Genomic DNA, 18,176 nt, shown 5'->3' on the forward strand with positions numbered 1-18,176 from the left:
TAAAAGCCAAGAAAAGGAAGAAGAGAGAAAAGAAACACCTGAAACCAAGGCATGACCAGTCTTTGCTATAGCGTCTCCAACCCTCAGCACCCAGTAACTTAAAAGGGTAAGCAGGATTTTTGTCCCTGATGAAATAATTTGTTTTTCCTTTAGTTGTAAAACAGCACGTGGCCCTTTTCCAGCCTTTCCAGACAGGGCTTCATGGTACAAAGTAGAAGCCAAATGAATCCTGTTTCTATTAATGACTGGTCCATTCCTGTCAACGCTGGCAAGGATCGATGAGGGAACGGGTCTCTCCCCTCTACCCTCTCAACTACCAGCCCCAGCAAAAGCCCAGGCTGTGAAACATTTGCAATATTAATTACTTGAAGAGCCCCAGAGTTCATGGTTTCAAATTGCTCTTGCACAGAGAGCAACAGGGTGAACTGAGTAAGCCTCACAGGTTCCCTTTTACATAGAACGTCACATTCATATCTCTAGGCCAGGGGTGGGGAATCTGTGGCCCTCCAGCAGCAATCAATATTATACAGTGGTTACAGACACTTCAGGTTACAGATGCTTCAGGTTACAGACTCCGCTAACCCAGAAGTAGTACCTCGGGTTAAGAACTTTGCTTCAGGATGAGAACAGAAATCGTGCGGCGGCGGCGCAGTGGCAGCAGGAGGCCCCATTAGCTAAAGTGGTGCTTCAGGTTAAGAACAGTTTCAGGTTAAGAACGGACCTCCAGAACGAATTAAGTTCTTAACCAGAGGTACCACTGTACCTCAACACAGACTTCAAGGAAGGAAACCAAGGCGCAAAATGAACACTCAAGCCCTTCAAGATCCTATTAAATGGGATTGCTTCCAAATGACTCTTAAGGATCATCTGCTTTCAAAGTTCCCTGATAACATCGAGGAACACTGAACCAAGCTAAGTGCATCCATTATTGCAGCCTGTGAACAAACTATTGGATACCAAACCAGGAAACACCAGGACTGGTTTGATGAGAATGATAGTGAGATTGAATGCATTATTGACAAGAAAAGGAAGGCCTTTCAGATCTGGCAAAGAGATAGAAATGATTATATTTCCCCATGATCTGCTCACATTTAAATCCCCTTTCAAAGGCAACACAATGCCTTTCCTTTTCATTTTTTTGCAGACCAGGAAAGGCTGTTTCCCAGTGAAGGAGTTTGTTCTTGATCTCTTGCTGCAATAACAAAAGAAAAAGCCGAAAAGGCTTTTGCTTGGGGTTTGGAGATGTGGTAAAGCCTCTCGTTTACATAGGCAAGCCACGGGAGGGAGGAGGGGATGATTTATGGCGCTGTGTCCGCTGCCGCAGAAAAAAAGGACATGACTCTCGCCGTCCAGCTGAACCTTTCGGTAAATGTTGTGCATGTGGGCTTGGACAATTAAAGGGGCTTTCATAACGAGCTTGTTGTTTGCACAGATGGAAAAGGGGCCTTTGAGAAAACAGGCGCACTGAACAGGGCCGTTTCCTCCCTTGCGCACAAACATAGGCAAAGGCAGCAGAAAAAAAATGCTATCAAACCCATTGAGTCAACAATCTCCTAGAAAGAGAATGGACAGTCACAGATGTAAAGAGATGGTGGTGAGATGGGCAGTGTTCCTCTGGCCTCTCTTGTTAGAGACCTATGACGAAGGACTTCCCAGGGACACCATAAACTGAAATATTTTTGGTGTTGTTTTACCACTGGGGCCATGGGGGTTGTGGGTTGGAAAGCCCTCGCACAAGAATTCTATCTGGCGTGCAATAGTGATCAGTGCCAATTGGGACTGATAGGGCAAAAGCTTGGGAGACCAACAGTAGGTGCAACCAGAGAACATAGGAACATAGGAAGCTGCCTTATACTGAGTCAGGCCATTGGATCATCTAGTTCAGTATTGTCTGCACTGACTGGCAGCAGCTCTCCAGGGTTGCAGGCCAGGAGCTTTCCCAGCCTTATGTGAAAATGCCAGGGATTAAACCTGGCACTTTCTGCTTGCAATGCAAATAATCTACCACTGATCTATAGTCCTTCATGTGATGGCCAGAGGCAATGACAGGCACAGACAGCTACTTCTTGTTTTATCTCCATCCTCCTCTCTGCTCAATTCTACAAAGGCAACACTGATACTGAGAAGGAGGAAGCTGACAGGCAGTGTGCCACCTCCTGGACTAGTTGGAAGTAGGAAAGCAGACAGGTGGGGCCACTGAGGTTGGTGAGGCAGTATCTCATTCATCTCAATAGACTAGCATCCACTGCAAGCAAGGAGATCTTCCTGGCAAGATCTCTGCAGTGGGTCATCTCACCTGGCTCAGGGTGGGGTAGAGTTGCTAGTGCCACCCACTTAGCAACCCTCTTTTGTACGTACTTCTCTCCTTCCCTATATTATTTGCATCTAGGGATATTGGAGAATTCTAATGGAAACAGACAAAGGAGCAGATTTTGCTAGTGTTTGCTCATTTGCCCCACGCCCAGAATGGAAATCAATCCAAGGAATATATGGTTGCTATTTGTTGTTGTTTTCCATCCACAAATGATATGTAACTGTATGCAATTTATGATGTTTTTCCTTCCAATTTGCATTGTGCTTCCCTAGCATTGAAATGAATGGTGTGGAGTAATGTAATTATTATATAATTAATTACATCTCCTTTGTTGCCTTTGCAGACAGCGAGACAAATGTTGTAGATTTATTCAGCAGTCAAACTGCAGCGGAGCAGAAACAGCACTGCATGGGGTAAAGCAGAAATCGATGCCTTCCTGCACCTCTTTTTGCAGTCCATCACTCTCAACTAAAAGTTTATAAAAGTATGCATGGTTAAAAGAAATCAAAATGAAACTGACTGGCAAGTGATTATTTGGGGAGGGCAAAACTAAGTTTAAATTAGCCTGTGGAATTCAAGGCCAAAAGATGTGGTGATGACCACTGGCTTGAAAGCTTTAAAAGAGAAACAGACAAAGGTGAAGATATCCACTAATAGCTATGAGCCATGTTGGTTATTACCTCTCATGCTCTGAAGCAGCACTTGAATGAATCCAGTTAGTGATGGGCAAAGAACAGGTGAAGGTTGTTGCCATTATACCCTTGGCTTTGGGGCTTCCAGGAAACAAGATGCTGAACTGTAGCTCAGTGGCAGAAGGAAAGCACAGTGGGAGAACATGTGCTTTGCATTCAGAAGGTCCTGGGTTCAATCTCTTGCATTTCTAAGTGCAACTGCAAAACACTCCTGCCTGAAACCCCAGAGAGTCGCTGCCTGTCAATGTCAACATTACTGAGATAGATGAACTGTTGATCTGTATAAGGCAGCTGCCTATCACATAAAAATTCTCACTTTGTTAGCCTCTCTATTTGGGGGAAGGTCATAGCTCAGTGGCAGAGCTTCTATTCTGCAAACAGGTGCTCCGAGATTCAATCCCTGGCAACTCCAGGTACAGCTGGCATGAACTCCTCTATGAATCCTTGGGGAGATACTACCAGTCCATGTAGACTATATTGAGCTAGATGTTGTTATTTATTTATTTTTTATCTTTTTGTAAACCACTTTTAGTCATTTTACAATCAAAATTCTCATGAAATAATTAAATAAAATAAATGGACTGATGAAAGGCTGCTGCCTGAAACCCTGGAGAGCTGCTACCTGTCAAAATGGAGCTAGAGGGAAAGGAGCCCACAGCTTCTCCTAGATCCATTGAGCATAGGCTGGAATACACATCCAGCATGGTGGCTTAACATTTACAGAGGCTCTTCCTGGCTGCAGGTTCAGCACTACCAGCTTCAAAGTGACATCTGTGCTGCTGACATTCTATATATCCACAAAGGAGAACTGCTTTACACGGTTTCAGGCTTGATGCTGATCTATTCCAGCCTCTGAAAAAACTTCAGCTCCAGACATTAAACCCCTTGACCAAACATCTCCTTTTAATTCCTAAATTAAAAACAAATACTGTACTCCAATAAATAAAACCAACAGGGAGCTTTCCCCCCTTCACTCCAGAGTGATGATGGGATGTCTTCACTTAGTCCATATTTCATGCAGCTGTGCTTCAGAGGGGATTTTAAAATATACCTAATAGCCCAAAATGGGGGGGCACAAAACACACTTAACTGCATGCACACACAAAAGCTGGGAGGTGATTTGATATCACTGGCTGGAGCTGTGCTGATTTAATTATTATTATTATTGTTGTTGTTGTTTGTTTGTTTAAACAGGACCAACTTCTGGAGCTGCTGCCAGTCAGTTTGGAGTTGACAATACTGAGCTAGATGGGCCTGTGGCCTGGTTCAGTATAAGGCAGCTTCCTCTGTCTCAGCTAGGCTACTACAGTGATGCTGGGCTATGGTGGTCAGCTGGGCTACATGAGATGCTTGCTATGGAAACCTGCAGAGGTTGTCACATAATCTATCAAATGAATTTAACGGGGCAGCTGCAGCTGTACAGTACCACAGCCATGCAAGAGAGATAGCATTATAGAGAAATCATCACCTGTGTTACAAATGCGAATTTTACTGTCCCACCATGGTTTTTGCTCATACCAGCTTTTTAGGTTTTTCATGACACCTCAAAAAGCAACATGATAAAAAACCAAAACTAGGTGGTAGCCCTGCCACAAAAAATGTGTGTCAACAGCTCTTATTTTTGTGTGTGTGTGTGTGTGTGTGTACACACACACAAACACACACAAACACACACAAACTGTTGTAACACCCATGGCATGATTGATGACAACTAATGCACTCATTCCCCTTCACCATCCAGAGACGTATTTAAAAATTGTGCAGTACAGCCCATATCCAATGATCCACACAATACCCTTTTTAAAAACAAAATTAATTTCTTATTTTTGTTAAATGAATGACTGCCTGATTTCCCAAAGCAATAACTTGCCATTTGAGTTCTAAAAGGTTTCAAAATCCATTTTTTAAACAGTGTGCACCATCATTCCTTAGCAATCACTAATAAAGGGCTGAATCCAACCAGCTTTTACTCAGAGTACACCAACTGAAATTAACAGACCTGAGTTAGTCATGCCTATTAATTTTAATGGATCTACTCTAATATTGGGAGACAACGCATTGTTTCCTTAGGAGTGAAATCAATTGCATGGGATTAGAGGAAGCATGTGCAATTAGGAAACTGGACAATGGGACAAACCCCCTAATACACATAAGAGCCCCCCTCTTTCTGCTGTTCTATGATATTTTGCACAAGTATCACACTACAAATGAGATCCAGACCAGAGACATGGGAAGTTGATGCAGTTGCTCGCTTCAGACATAGTTGTATGTACATATTGTAATACTGAGAACTGTCTTGCTGGATTGGATATGGTGGGATAATACTACAGCTTGGTTCAATAGCAATGCATTCAAAATATGAATTACTCAGAGGCCTTTGGCTCTAATCGAGATCAAAGATCCTTGCCAGTAGCACTGCTGCATTTTGTTTTGTTTTGTGGCTTGCAACTGAACATATATATATATATACCGTGTGTGTGTGTGTGTGTGTGTGTGTATTCCCCTAAATTCTAGAACAATGCTGGATATGAAGCAGCTAATGCAAACAAACAATTTACAAAAACAGAAACGTGTTCCACCCTCCAAGCATCTGGGTGAGGGTTTGCACAGCAGCCAGCCAAGCCAGTTCCAAGGCACATTCCCTAAAGATCTTTACTCCCTTTTGGCTGGCTGGGCTAGGCAGGGCCTGTGCTGCTGTGGCTTAAACAGCAAGCCCTCCCTGTTTTGGTCATCAGATTTCATCCGTGTCCTCAAAAATTCAAAGGGAGAAGGCGGGGGAGTGGAAAAGCAGCCACAATCAGTGTTGCCCTAAATATTTTTGATTTCTTAACAATTGCTGTAATTTCTCTAAATATGACCATATGCCTGTAGACCACACAAATATGTTCTCTTTTATACACATACACATACAAACCCTGCAACAATTCTCTATCTGCAGCCATCGAAATATAGTAAGCTGCCCTGTGCCAAATCAGACACTGGTTTATGTAGGTCTATATCAGGGGTCAGCAACCTAAGGCCCATGGGGGTCGTTTAACTGGCCCATGGACCTCAACCGCCCTCTCAGTTGGCTCCCGTGCGCCGCATTAAACCGGCACAGAGCAGAGAGGGGACTGCTTCCGCGACGCTGGTCGGCTTCCTATTGGCTGCAGGAAGCTCCTGCAGCCAATGGGAAGCTGCGGATGCCTCCTCCATGCCAGAAATAGCATTTGCGCATGCGTGCATGCACACACACTGCAGCCCACTGTGACGTCTGCAGGACTGTGAATCGGCCCAAGCCACAAAAACTTTGCCGACCCCTGGTCTATATGGTCTATACACAGACTTGGAACCTCTGTGGCCCTCTGAAATTGTCATCTGTTGTTCACTCGCTTTTAAAAGAACATCCAGATGCTGTCTCCAGCAGATCACTGCAGTCCTGTGTCTTCTGTAATAAAATGCAATTGCAGGAGAGTTTTGGTCACTCGTTTGTGTGCGGCTTGGGGGTTCTTTCACACCCAGTGGCTGTTCAACTATTATCCACCAACTTAAATTACTCATAGTGCCCCAAAGTAGTCTAGGTCTGCTGCCTAGACTTTGCGTGGAACAGGGGGTGCCAACTTAAATAAAATATTGTGGGGGCCCAGGTAAGCCTTGCCCTGCATAATCGATCACATGACATTGTGCACACACATACTACAGTCATACCTCGGGTTGAAGTAGCTTCAGGATGAATATTTTCAGGTTGCGCTCCGCGGCGACCCGGAAGTAACGGAGCATGTTACTTCCGGGTTTTGCCGCTCACGCATGCACAGACACTCAAAATGACGTCACGCGCATGCGCAGAAGCGGCGAAACATGACCCGTGCAGTCACGTCTTACGTTTGCTTCAGGATGCGAACGGGGCTCCAGAACGGATCCTGTTCGTATCCAGAGGTACCACTGTATTTAAATGGGAATGCCTATCAACTTTGTGGGGGCCTGGCCCCCTCAAATATTTTATTGTGAGCGCCGAAGCCTCCATGGCCCCTAAGAGTTGGCTCTTATGGTGTGAAAAATAAGACGGCAGCTCCAAGTTGTCTGTTGCTTTGGGCACTGGGGGCTTGGCAAGGATGCCAGTTGCTGACCCCACCCCTGCTCAGATTTTTACCCCTAGTAATTACAGATTAGCTTTAGCCTGGCACCAGAGAACTGGCTCTCCCTCCCATTTTCCTCCCCAGTCTTAACTACAGTGGGCCAAGGCAGTCCAGCCATCCAATCTCACTTTGAAACTTGCTAGATTTCTTGGCCTCCGTCCCTCCACATCCTTCCTGTTTCCACTGGGGAAAACTTCTCCTCTGAAAATTTTCCAACCGGCTGTATCTGAAAAGAAGATGGAACCTTTATTAGCCTAGGAAACATCTAAGCAATTTAACCATGAGTGGGTGCTGATTTGTACCAATTCTACTCCCACTCACCCACTCACCCACCTACCCCTAGCAACCCCTCCTCCCCCAATAGCAACACGAAGTTCCACATTGGCTCCACCAAACAATGGGGCCTTGTGCTTCTCTCTCATCTTGGCTCTCTACCTTGAGTATTGCCATGTGCTTCAGAGCAGATCCCCCCCTTTCTTTATGATGTGGTTTCAGAAATGACAAGCTGTATTACGCTGGCAGAGTGGTTGGGGTTGTGGGGTGCATGTATGAATGGAAGGTACATGTTATGAATAGAAGGTACTGCAGAAAGGCCAAATAATCATGGAACGTATAGTGCATTTCAGGCCATCGCCAATGCTTTCCAAGATTCAGAGAAAGAACATTTTAAGACTAATCTCCACATGTACTGTACTTTGTGGTAAGCGCAACATTAAATTACAAAGTGAGGAGAGGGGGAGAGATAGGAAAAGCTGCAGACACACCATACATTTAAAGCACATGGCTTCCTCCAAAGAATTCTGGGAACCGTAGTCTGTTAAGAGTGCTAGGAATTGTAGCTTTGTGAGGGGGAAGCTGCAGTTCCTAGGATTCTCTGAGGAAAGTCGTGTTGTAGGTCCTTCAATGTGTGTCAACTATGCTTTCAAAGTATGGTGTATACGCAGACAGAGAGAGATTGGGAAGCTAAATGGGTTGGTCTATCAGAACTGGATTAATAATTCTACTAGGTATGCTGCAGAACACTAGACCTGTCTAATTCAGGCCTGCGTTACAGTGGCTGCTTACAAACTACCACTGTTTTGCAGGAGCAATTCAAATGCATACCAGAAATTTAAGTTTGCACAGTTAAATTGGATTAAAGGGCTCTAGTGCTCTTGCATAAAAAGCCACTTTAAAAAAGAAACAGAACTTTTGCTGTTAGGAAAGTTACAAGGAAATACGCTGGAAAGTGAGGGATGAACAAATTATTAAGAGGAGGCCACATAAACATCGTGCAAGCAAATCAGGATGAATGCTAAATAAAGATCAGACATAGTCTAATCTTTGTGTCAGCTTTGTGCCAGAAAATAAGGTTGAATGTTCAATAAATAAGCCATGTGGAGGAACCCATTGTCATCACCTGAAGGTTTCCTAGTGTGAAGGATATGCTCATTTGGCTCTCTTGGTGTAGTGGTCTGAGTTAATGCATTTGGACCAGGAACACCTGAGTTAAAATCTTCCCTCTGTTCATCTACAAAGCTTTATGGGTCTATTTCACAATTCCTCATCAAAGCAAATCCTTTCTTATATAGAACTAACTACAGTGGTGCCTCGCAAGACAAAATTAATTCGTTCCGCAAGTTTTTTCTTCTTGCGAGTTTTTCGTCTTGCGATGCACGGTTTCCCATAGGAATGCATTGAAAATCAATTAATGCGTTCCTATGGAAACCGCCTTCAGACCAGGTCCGGGGACAGTCTGTCCCCCGACCTCTTCTGAAGGCTGGGGGGGACAAGGGCTTTTCTTCCCACCCCCAGCATTTTAAAAAACCCCTGGACAGCGGAGGACTTCTCTGCTGTCCGGGGCGATCTTAAAATGCTGGCGGGCGGCATTTTAAAATCGCCCGGGACAGCGGAGGACTTCTCCGCTGTCCAGGGCGATGTAAAAGCCCCTGGGAAGGCAGGCAGGGGGGACAAAGACTTTTGCCCCCTGCCCGCCTTCAGAAGAGGTCCTGGACCTCTTCTGAAGGCGGGCGGGGGGCGAAAGTCTTTGCTCCCCACCGCCTGCCTTCCAAAGCCGTCCGGGACAGCGGAGAAACGTGCTGCCTTTCTCCGCTCTCCCGGGAAGGCAGGCAGGGGGGAGCAAAGACTTTCGCCCCCCCGCCCGCCTTCAGAAGAGGTCCTGGACCTCTTCTGAAGGCGGGCGGGGGGCGAAAGTCTTTGCTCCCCCCCGCCTGCCTTCAAAAGCCGTCCGGGACAGCGGAGAAACGCGCTGCCTTTCTCCGCTCTCCCGGGAAGGCAGGCAGGAGGGAGCAAAGACTTTCGCCCCCCGCCCTCCTTCAGAAGAGGTCCTGGACCTCTTCTGAAGGCGGGCGGGGGGCGAAAGTCTTTGCTCCCCCCCGCCTGCCTTCAAAAGCCGTCCGCAATAGTGGGAAGCGCTTCCCTGCTATCCCGGACTGCTTTTAAAATGCTGGCGGTGGGGAGCAAAGCCTTTCGGCCCCCGCCGGCCTTCCTGGACCTCTTCTGAAGGCCGGAGGGGGGGAAAGGCTTTGCTCCCCACCACCAGCATTTAAAAGAGGTCCCCGGATATTTCCCTATGGGCTTTCTTCTTGCGAAGCAAGCCCATAGGGAAATTCGTCTTGCGAAGCGCCTCCAAAACAGAAAACCCTTTCGTCTTGCGAGGCATTCGTCTTGCGAGGTACCACTGTACTCTTTTATTTTGCCTTGAGGGGAGTTTTAACTGGCCTTTATTACTGTTCCAATTTAATTCCTCTATGTTATTGGAACAATTTCTCCTCAAAGCTTTATTCTATGTATTTTTTTACAATGTTTTTTGATGTTATTGTTTTTGTGGCACATTTTTGAATTGTCATTATGGAAGAATCAAGCTGTCAGTTTCGGTTTTTCTCAATTTCCCATGTTTCCAGGCTTCAGTTCAACACATTTCTATATCAGTAGGTGATTTTGGGGGGAAAGTTCTTATGAAAATTAGTCAGTTTTTCAGTGTGTATTTCTCCTACTACAGATATTTTTGCATTCAGTTTTGTCAAGTATAGATCTTTTTGCAAGAAACTTCTAACATAATGCATTTTTGTATGTTATTATTAGTAGTAATATTTTACTTATTCTTGTTGTTGTTGTTTTTACATTTATATCCCACCTTTTCCCCAAGAAGCTCAATATAGCGTACGTGGCTCTCCTCCCTCCACATTTCACCCTCACAACAACCCTGTGAGGTAGGTTAGGCTGAGAGAATATAACCAGCCCAAGATCACCCAGCAAGCTACTTTGTTTGCTAGTTAGTTAGTTAGTTAGTTAGTTAGTTAGTTAGTTAGTTAGATTTACATACCGCCTTCCTGCCAAGGCGATTTACAATTTAAACACTAAAACAAATGCATTATATAAAATGAAGGCTGACAGAGTCCTCTTGTGCCAACAGGAAACTGACAGAATACAGGCTCCTTAACTTCTGCCTTCCCTCGGGGCACAGCAGGGAAGGTAGAGTGGGGATTTGAACCCAGGCCTCCCAGGTCCTACTCCGACACTCTTGCCATTACGCCACACTGGCTCTTGATATATTCAGTAACATATGCATTCCTGTGCACTGCTTCTATTTCCGTTAAGATACACATTTTCAGACAAATTTTGGAGGGAAGTGAGAATTAAATATGTTCTCAATAAAATGGGGGGGGGGGACCACCCCTAAGACACCATGAGTGTGAATGGGGGAAGGCAGGATACACTGTAATCTGTAAAATAAATAATAATAATAAATAATCATTGGCTCTGGTTTTGAATTCTAATACTTTTTTTTCTTTTTTCTTTTGCTTTGACACATGCAGAAGAGGCAACTGAGCAAGCCAAGGTAACCAACATGGCATAAAATGTAGCCCTGCAGTTGAAATCTGGAAAGTACCTTTAAAAGCCATCTTAGTCCCTTAAGTGGGGACTAATTATCTCTAAATCATCCCAGACAGACGTTTTCCAGACTTACTCTTGAAAGCTTTTAACAATGTGGACTCAACAAGCTTACTTGGTAATTTATTCCATTGGGCAATTATTCTTATATGCCTCTCTCCCTCTCTTGCTCTCTCTCCCCCCCCACCTACACACACACACACACACACACACACACACACGTACATTTGTTTTTTAAGAGGCCAGCACCTTTTAATCAACTTCATTGGAATATTAATCAAGTAGAACTTTAGCTGATTGCAAATGGAGGTGATTTTGAATTAGCGAGCAATACCAGCTGCTTATATGGAGTGCCAAGTATGCCAAATCCAGATGCTAAATGAAACCTTCAGCCTACCACCATTCCCCACCCTTTGGGATGGGCGAATTTGTCAGTTTCTGTTTATTTCAGTTTTTCAGTCTTAACTTCAGTTCAGTTTAGTTCTCAGACCCAGAGAACTTTGCCCACCTCTCTGTCTGAGCCGAACTTTGCCTGCCTCTTTATCTGAGTCCAAGCTCAGAGAACTTTGCCAGCCTTCCTATCCAGATCTGATCTCGGAAACCTTTGCCAGCTGAGGGAAAAAATTAAACAAAACATAGCAAAAGTGCTGGTCTGGATTATATTCACTAACTCTGGACATTTAAAAACTCTGTGCAGGAACTGATACCAGAGCCTGCTGGCTCATGGGATGGAGCCCAGAGTAGCAATTCTGTTGCTTCTGGGTCTGGAAAGCAGAACAAAAGCTGTCTATTCACCTAGGGTGTACAAATGGGGGTGGGGTGGGGATGCTGAACCACATGAAAAACAACAAATAAACAAAACAACAACAGAAAAACACAACCTCAAAATGGCCAAACTGGCTTTATTCCAGTCATTTAGCAACACCAATCTAGAGGCAAGTGAACTCCAAACCATACTTATGGGGACACTCAGAAGATGCAGAGGTCTTAGCGTGGATCAGTCCATGCTGGCACCCCAGTAGGCTCAACATCTTCCTTTACTGCTGAACAAGCTTTTTTGCCACCTCTCTAAGGAGCTAATAATACAGAAGGGAAAGTCTGCCTCTGGGTGGCTCTGCTGAGATGAGCAGCACTCATAACATTAACTCTCCAGATACTCTTTCTGCCCTTCTGTTTCACATTCTTTTCATGACTTCAAGTTCACCTTGGCTGGCTCAGTTCTGTCCTGCTCCCTCCATCAAGGTGAAACCCATCAGCTCTCAGGCCAGTTGCCAACTGTGTCTCGGCCTCAGACTGAAGGGTCCCTTTTCTTCAAACAGGAAGTCCCTTTCCCTCCCTCCCACGCCTTCTTCCAAGCTCTTGGATAGGTGAACGGCTCCTTCTGCCCAACACTTCCTTTTACTACCCCAAATACAGGAAACCACAACCGCAGCTCTCTTGAAAAACCTTCCCTCGTGGTGTCCCTTCCCCTCCCACACCTCTCTGTGGGGAGACCACCAGTACCGAGCGATTAAAATGGCTGTTGTTTCTTCCATTACTCAGCTTTCCTGAATTATTGGGTGTAAGATTCAGGGAGTGGGAATAATTATGGGCTGGGGGGGTGAGCGGTGGTGGTGGAGGAGAACAATGGCAGGCTTGAAGGCTTAACGGTGCTTGTGTGGTTCTTTCTAACAAGGTCGGCCTGTAGTCATATTTCCCAGAGTCTTCATTTCTCCCCACCCGCCCACCCCACCGAAACCTCTCATAGCTTTTTGCCAATAGACATTTCAGCACAGGGCAACGAGCCCATTTGCAGCACCCTCAGTCCAAAGGCTTAAGTTTTTAATCTGTTAGGCACCCAAACTTTATTTAACCCTGCGTTCTCACAGGCAGCATTACATCGGTGAAAGGAGGGGTGGGGTGTAGGGGTTTCAGCCAATCCAGGATTCATAATGAGCTGGTTTGCACATAACATTAAGCCATAGACTATTTTAAACCAGGGCCAGGGAACCTCAGGCATGGGGGCCAAATACAGCCCTCCAGGCGTCTCTGGCCACTTGTGACTCCTCAGCCACAGCCTCTTTCTCCAGGCCACACCCCTTACCAGTCTGCCTTTACAAAGTTCTTGACCAGGCTTCCTCAACCTCGGCCCTCCAGATGTTTTGAGACTACAATCCCCATCATCCCTGACCACTGGTCCTGCTAGCTAGGGATCATGGGAGTTGTAGGCACAAAACATCTGGAGGGCCAAGGCTGAGGAAGCCTGTTCTTGACCATCTTGGCTGTGAATCCTGGAAGATCTGCTCCCTACCTTGCAGGCCTTTTCCCACCTGCCCTGGGAGGGCGGGGCCCTGATTGACTCCAGCTACAAAAGCTGAGGCTGCTGAATAGATGCTTGGGCTGGGAAGTTTGTTGGGGGTTGTTGTTGCTGTTTTGTATCTTTATTTTAGATCTTGTTGTGATTTATGTGGAAATTTCAGATTGGTGGTGTATTTTTAATGTTTTATTTATTGTTTATGACTACTTTTGTTATGTTGTAATGTATTTTTTTCATGTTGTAAACCGTCTTGAGCACAGTTTGAACTGTGGAAAATCTGCAAACAAATGAAATTATGTATATATGTATGTTGTGTGTTTTTCCCTTTGAACTGAGGGTGCTGCAAGTGGGCTCACTGTCCTGTGCTGAAATGTCTGTTGGTCAATCAACAGGGATGATGGTCTTTCCATTTCTGACTGATGGACAATTCCGTGGAGCTCAGAAGCTGATATATGCCACTTACAAGTACCGTTTTTTGTTCCAGTAAAGCATGTGGATAAATATTCAGGCCCTGAAGTTCCTTAGCCAGAAATGAAGGTCACACCCATCAATGGAGTCAGACCTCATATGATTAAACAACCTTAAATGGCTCAGGACCGCAATATCTCAAGGATCGCCTCTTTCCTTAAGAGCCAACCTGAAATAATCATATGAGGCCCTTCTTCATATGCCACCTCAATGAGAGGACTGGAGGTAGGCAACATGATAACAAGTCTTTTCTGTGATGGCTCCCCAATTGTGGGATGCCCTCCCCAAGGAGGCTTGCCTGGCGCCTTCTTTACAAATCTTTAGACACCAGGCAAAGACATTTCTCTGTAACCAGAACTTTGGCTGAGTAAACATTCTATGGCCTTTTAAATGTGTTTATGGGAGGGGGGTTATTGATTTGTTTTATTATGTATTTTGTGTTCTTTTGTATTTTTACGTTGTGAACTGCCCTGTGATATTCAGGTGAAGGGCAGTGTATAAATTTAAGAAATAACACTAATAATAAAATAGTAATGATTAGAGTCTGACAAGGAGTGTCTTATGGTGCTTTGGTAATATATATATATATGAAAATATATACATTTTATAAAAGTACAGTGGTGCCCCACAAGACGAATGCCTCGCAAGACGAAAAACCCACTAGACGAAAGGGTTTTCCGTTTTTCGATGCGCTTTGCAAGACGAATTTCCCTATGGGCTTGCTTCGCAAGACGAAAACATCTTGCGAGTCTTGCAATTTTTTTTGCTTCCCCCCTTTTACTAAGCCGCTAAGCCTTTAATAGCCGCTAAACCACTAATAGCGCTAAGCCGCTAATAGGGTTGCTTCGCAAGACGAAAAAACCACTAGACGAAGAGACTCGCGGAACGGATTATTTTCGTCTTGCGAGGCACCACTGTATATGAAGCTGATCAGGTGCAAACAGTATGAGACATAGATGGACAGTGGTGCTTTCAGAAAAGGACTTTCTGATAGTCTGCCAAGTGCCCAAGCAGCAGAATAGGCAGGAAGGGACCCAAATGCAGCCTGTTGGGTGGGTGGGTGCTATTGTTTAAATCCAGAGTCTAACTACACCACTGATGATACCTTTTAAAACAGCATCAGTTCTTAAACAAAACAGTCTGTCTTTGGACCCACACCAGCCCCTAGATCCTTCGTGCCAGCTAGCAAAACTCAGCTTTCTTTCTTCCATATCTGGCTGCATTCCAACTGTCAGACCCCAGCTGAGCAAGTGGGGGGTGTCCACTGGACACTGTCCAATAACTAGTTGCCACCAGGCATCAGGGTTAATTTTAGTAGGCATCTTCAAGCCATCTGTGCCCACTGAGCTATAGAAAATCCTCACTTTGCATATTCATAACAACACATCTTTCTTTTTAATAATATTAATAATAATAATAAATCCTGCCTCCTCCACTTTAGCTGGTTCGGTAGCTGGAGCAGCCCCTCCTGTGAATACATCTACCACCACTTTTAGTTTTTGACCAGTTGGAGCCAATTGTATATTGTCAGCCAGAATTAGAGCCAGGTCTTATGAGTTATTACAGTTTAAATTCCTTGGTAATCAGCTGCAAAGAAATGGAAAGTGAAACCTGAAGAAGATGCCAAATAATTCTCAGCAACAACTAAATCACCGACACAATCCCCCTTCCACAGAGATGGAAATGTTAACTATTTCCCCACTTTGTTCTGGAGCCTCCTGATGTTCAGGAAACATCAGTCACCCAGCCAGGATAGAAGGGAATTCACCTGGTCCAGTTTTTCACAGTGGGCTGACCCAATTCAGTCATCCCAAACTTGCTTGTGAATTGGAGTGCAGTTCCTAATTGGACTGCACACTTCTCCAGATTTTGTAGTGCAGTTTCAGTGTGCAAACATACATATTTTATGGCAAAAATGTGCATATTTCACAGGGAAATGTACTGAAAAGCATTTCGAAGAATATATTTTTGCAGGGAAATGCATATAAAAAAATTACCCAGTGAGTGATGTATATAATAACAATAGACACAATAATTTAAATGTGAACTTTCCATGCATTCTTAAAAGACAGAGTGAATCTAGCACTGAGTACCAGTGAAAATTACAAGCTGATCTGCTCATCCCTCGTCACACAGCAGAAAATAGGGAGAGTGGCTTAAAACTTTTGAGCTGTTTATTTTTAAAAGTATATACTGTAGTGTGGATTCGGAATTTAATTCCCTAGAGGTCTTTTCTGTGGTTATGATCACATGAGCCTAGCTTCAGTAACGCACGCCCCCCCCCCACTCCCATTTGATTTATTGCAACAAGTTGTAAGTGGGACAGCCTTTGAAAACAGTCTGGAAAAACTGAGTTGGTACAAAATATGGCCACTCAGTTACTAACTGGGACTGGGCACTGTAAACCCATTATGCCACCATTTCATTATCCTCACCGGCTGTTTCTTGGCCTTTTTCTGGGTGCAAGTCAAAGTATTGCCTTTCCGTGCTGGGGCTGACATTTATGCATCACCCATTTTAATCGGAGAAATGTTGGAGGGTATGGTGTAAATACTAAGCACCTAAGATTCTTACCTTGGTTCAGAATTACTGCCACAATTTCTAGTACAGTGGTGCCCCGCAAGACGAATGCTTCGCAAGACGGAAAACTCGCTAGACGAAAGAGTTTTCCGTTTTGGAGGTGCTTCACAAAACGAATTTCCTATGGGCTTGCTTCGCAAGACGACAATGTCTTGCGAGTTCCTGCTGGGTTCCCCCCCCCCTTTTTCTAAGCCTCTAAGCCGCTTATCAGCTGATCCGATCAGCAGATAAGCAGCTAAAAGCCGCTAATCCGCTAATCCGTCAATGGGCTTGCTTCGCAAGACGAAAAAAACCGCTAGACGAAGAGAATCACAGAACGGATTCTTTTCGTCTTGCGAGGCACCACTGTATGGGTTCATGCCACAATACATGCACATTACTCAGAACTAAGCCCCACTGAATTCCATAGGCATTGCTACCTAACAAGCATGCGCAGGATTGCAGCCTGAATTGCTTCGTCTAAAAAGCACCACACAGGACTGGAAGGGCCCCCATAAATTCAATATAATCTGCCATTTCTTCTGTATTCCTGCATGGAGAGGGATGGAGGAAACCTGAAACAGAAACAACTTCATTTGCATTATTGCTGTTCTGCCCAACACAGAAAGCTTCATCTTGGACCATTTAGCTATGTCTCTCTTCATGGTTTTCACCAGCAGGCAAATATTAAATTTAAATATTTTATCCAACTTATTTGGTATTTGAATACATAAATATTGAAAGGATGCTGGGTTTCTGGAACCATACCTCCTGACCAGACTGAGTTGAGTAAGGTGCAGGGCTAACTTGCCACACATTTCTTAGTATAAAAAGAGCTTCCAAATCCACCTGGGCAAGAAGCTTTATTATGCTTAAGCTGCTTTATGGCTTGTTTGCTCTGTGATCCTCAGATAGATGGCTGGTTAGTAAATAAATAAATAAATAAATAAAGCTTTATTCAAATAGTGTGCTACAGAAATAGGTTGTACACCACAACTGAGTTTGTCTCCGGATTTGAATTAGTGACGGCAACAAACTGAATTAGCTGAGCAGCAGGAAGACTTGGCAGGTGCCCTAAAACTACTGTTTATAGAAATATACATTTCTATTATTTATTTAGAGCATTTGTACCCCATTCTTCAGACTGAATGGCTCCCAGAGCAGCTTACATAACAATCAAAATAAGACAGTACCTACCTACGGAGTTACAACCTAAAAAAACAAAAGACACACAAGGGAAAGGGGACAGGGAGGGATGAGGAAAATATAAATGAAAATTCATGGACCGATTTCTAAGCAGTTGTTCCTGTAATGGCCAGTTGGCCAGGGCAGGAGGTGCCTGATGGAGCTGGGCCTCCAGCAAAGCTGATGAAATGAGTCCTGTTCCCTTCTCTCCCACTGAGGCAGACTGATGGAATAGATGCCCCCAGGTGCCAGCTCTGCCTCTGAGCTATGGCCCTTCTCCTCCTTCTTGTTTGGAGTCAGAGCAGTGGTTCATTTAGCTCAGTGCTGTCTACACTGACTGGCAGCAGCTCTCCAGGTCTTTCCCAGCTTTACCTGGAGATGCTGCAGATTGAACCTGGGACCTTCTGCATGCAAAGCAGTTGTTCTACCACAGAGCACTAGGTGGGGGTGGGGTGGGCAACCATCCTGACATGTCAGCTTGCCCAGAGCCTCCCTTGAGGCACAAAGGTACAGCCCTAAAATCCTAGAATGCCCTGAAGCCCCTACAAGCCATAATAGCCTTAGACAGTTCTCTATGACACACATGCATGCACTGCCTGTTATTACTTTAAAAGACTTCATTTCCCCAGGGTCCCCGTCTAATATCAGAAACC

General features: G+C 44.8%; 1 protein-coding gene across 1 annotated transcript in view; it reads right to left on the bottom strand.

The window, feature by feature from the left end:
- COL8A2 (collagen type VIII alpha 2 chain) overlaps positions 1-18,176 on the bottom strand; it is a 208,450-nt gene that overhangs the window by 174,091 nt on the left and 16,183 nt on the right. Inside the window, exon 3 of the mRNA XM_081200044.1 lies at positions 7,250-7,347. The gene's annotated coding sequence lies outside the window, so the exon portion shown is untranslated. The remainder of the gene's footprint in view (positions 1-7,249; positions 7,348-18,176) is intronic.

Source organism: Podarcis bocagei (assembly GCF_964188305.1).
Source record: "Podarcis bocagei genome assembly, chromosome: 7".
Lineage (NCBI taxonomy): Eukaryota > Metazoa > Chordata > Lepidosauria > Squamata > Lacertidae > Podarcis > Podarcis bocagei.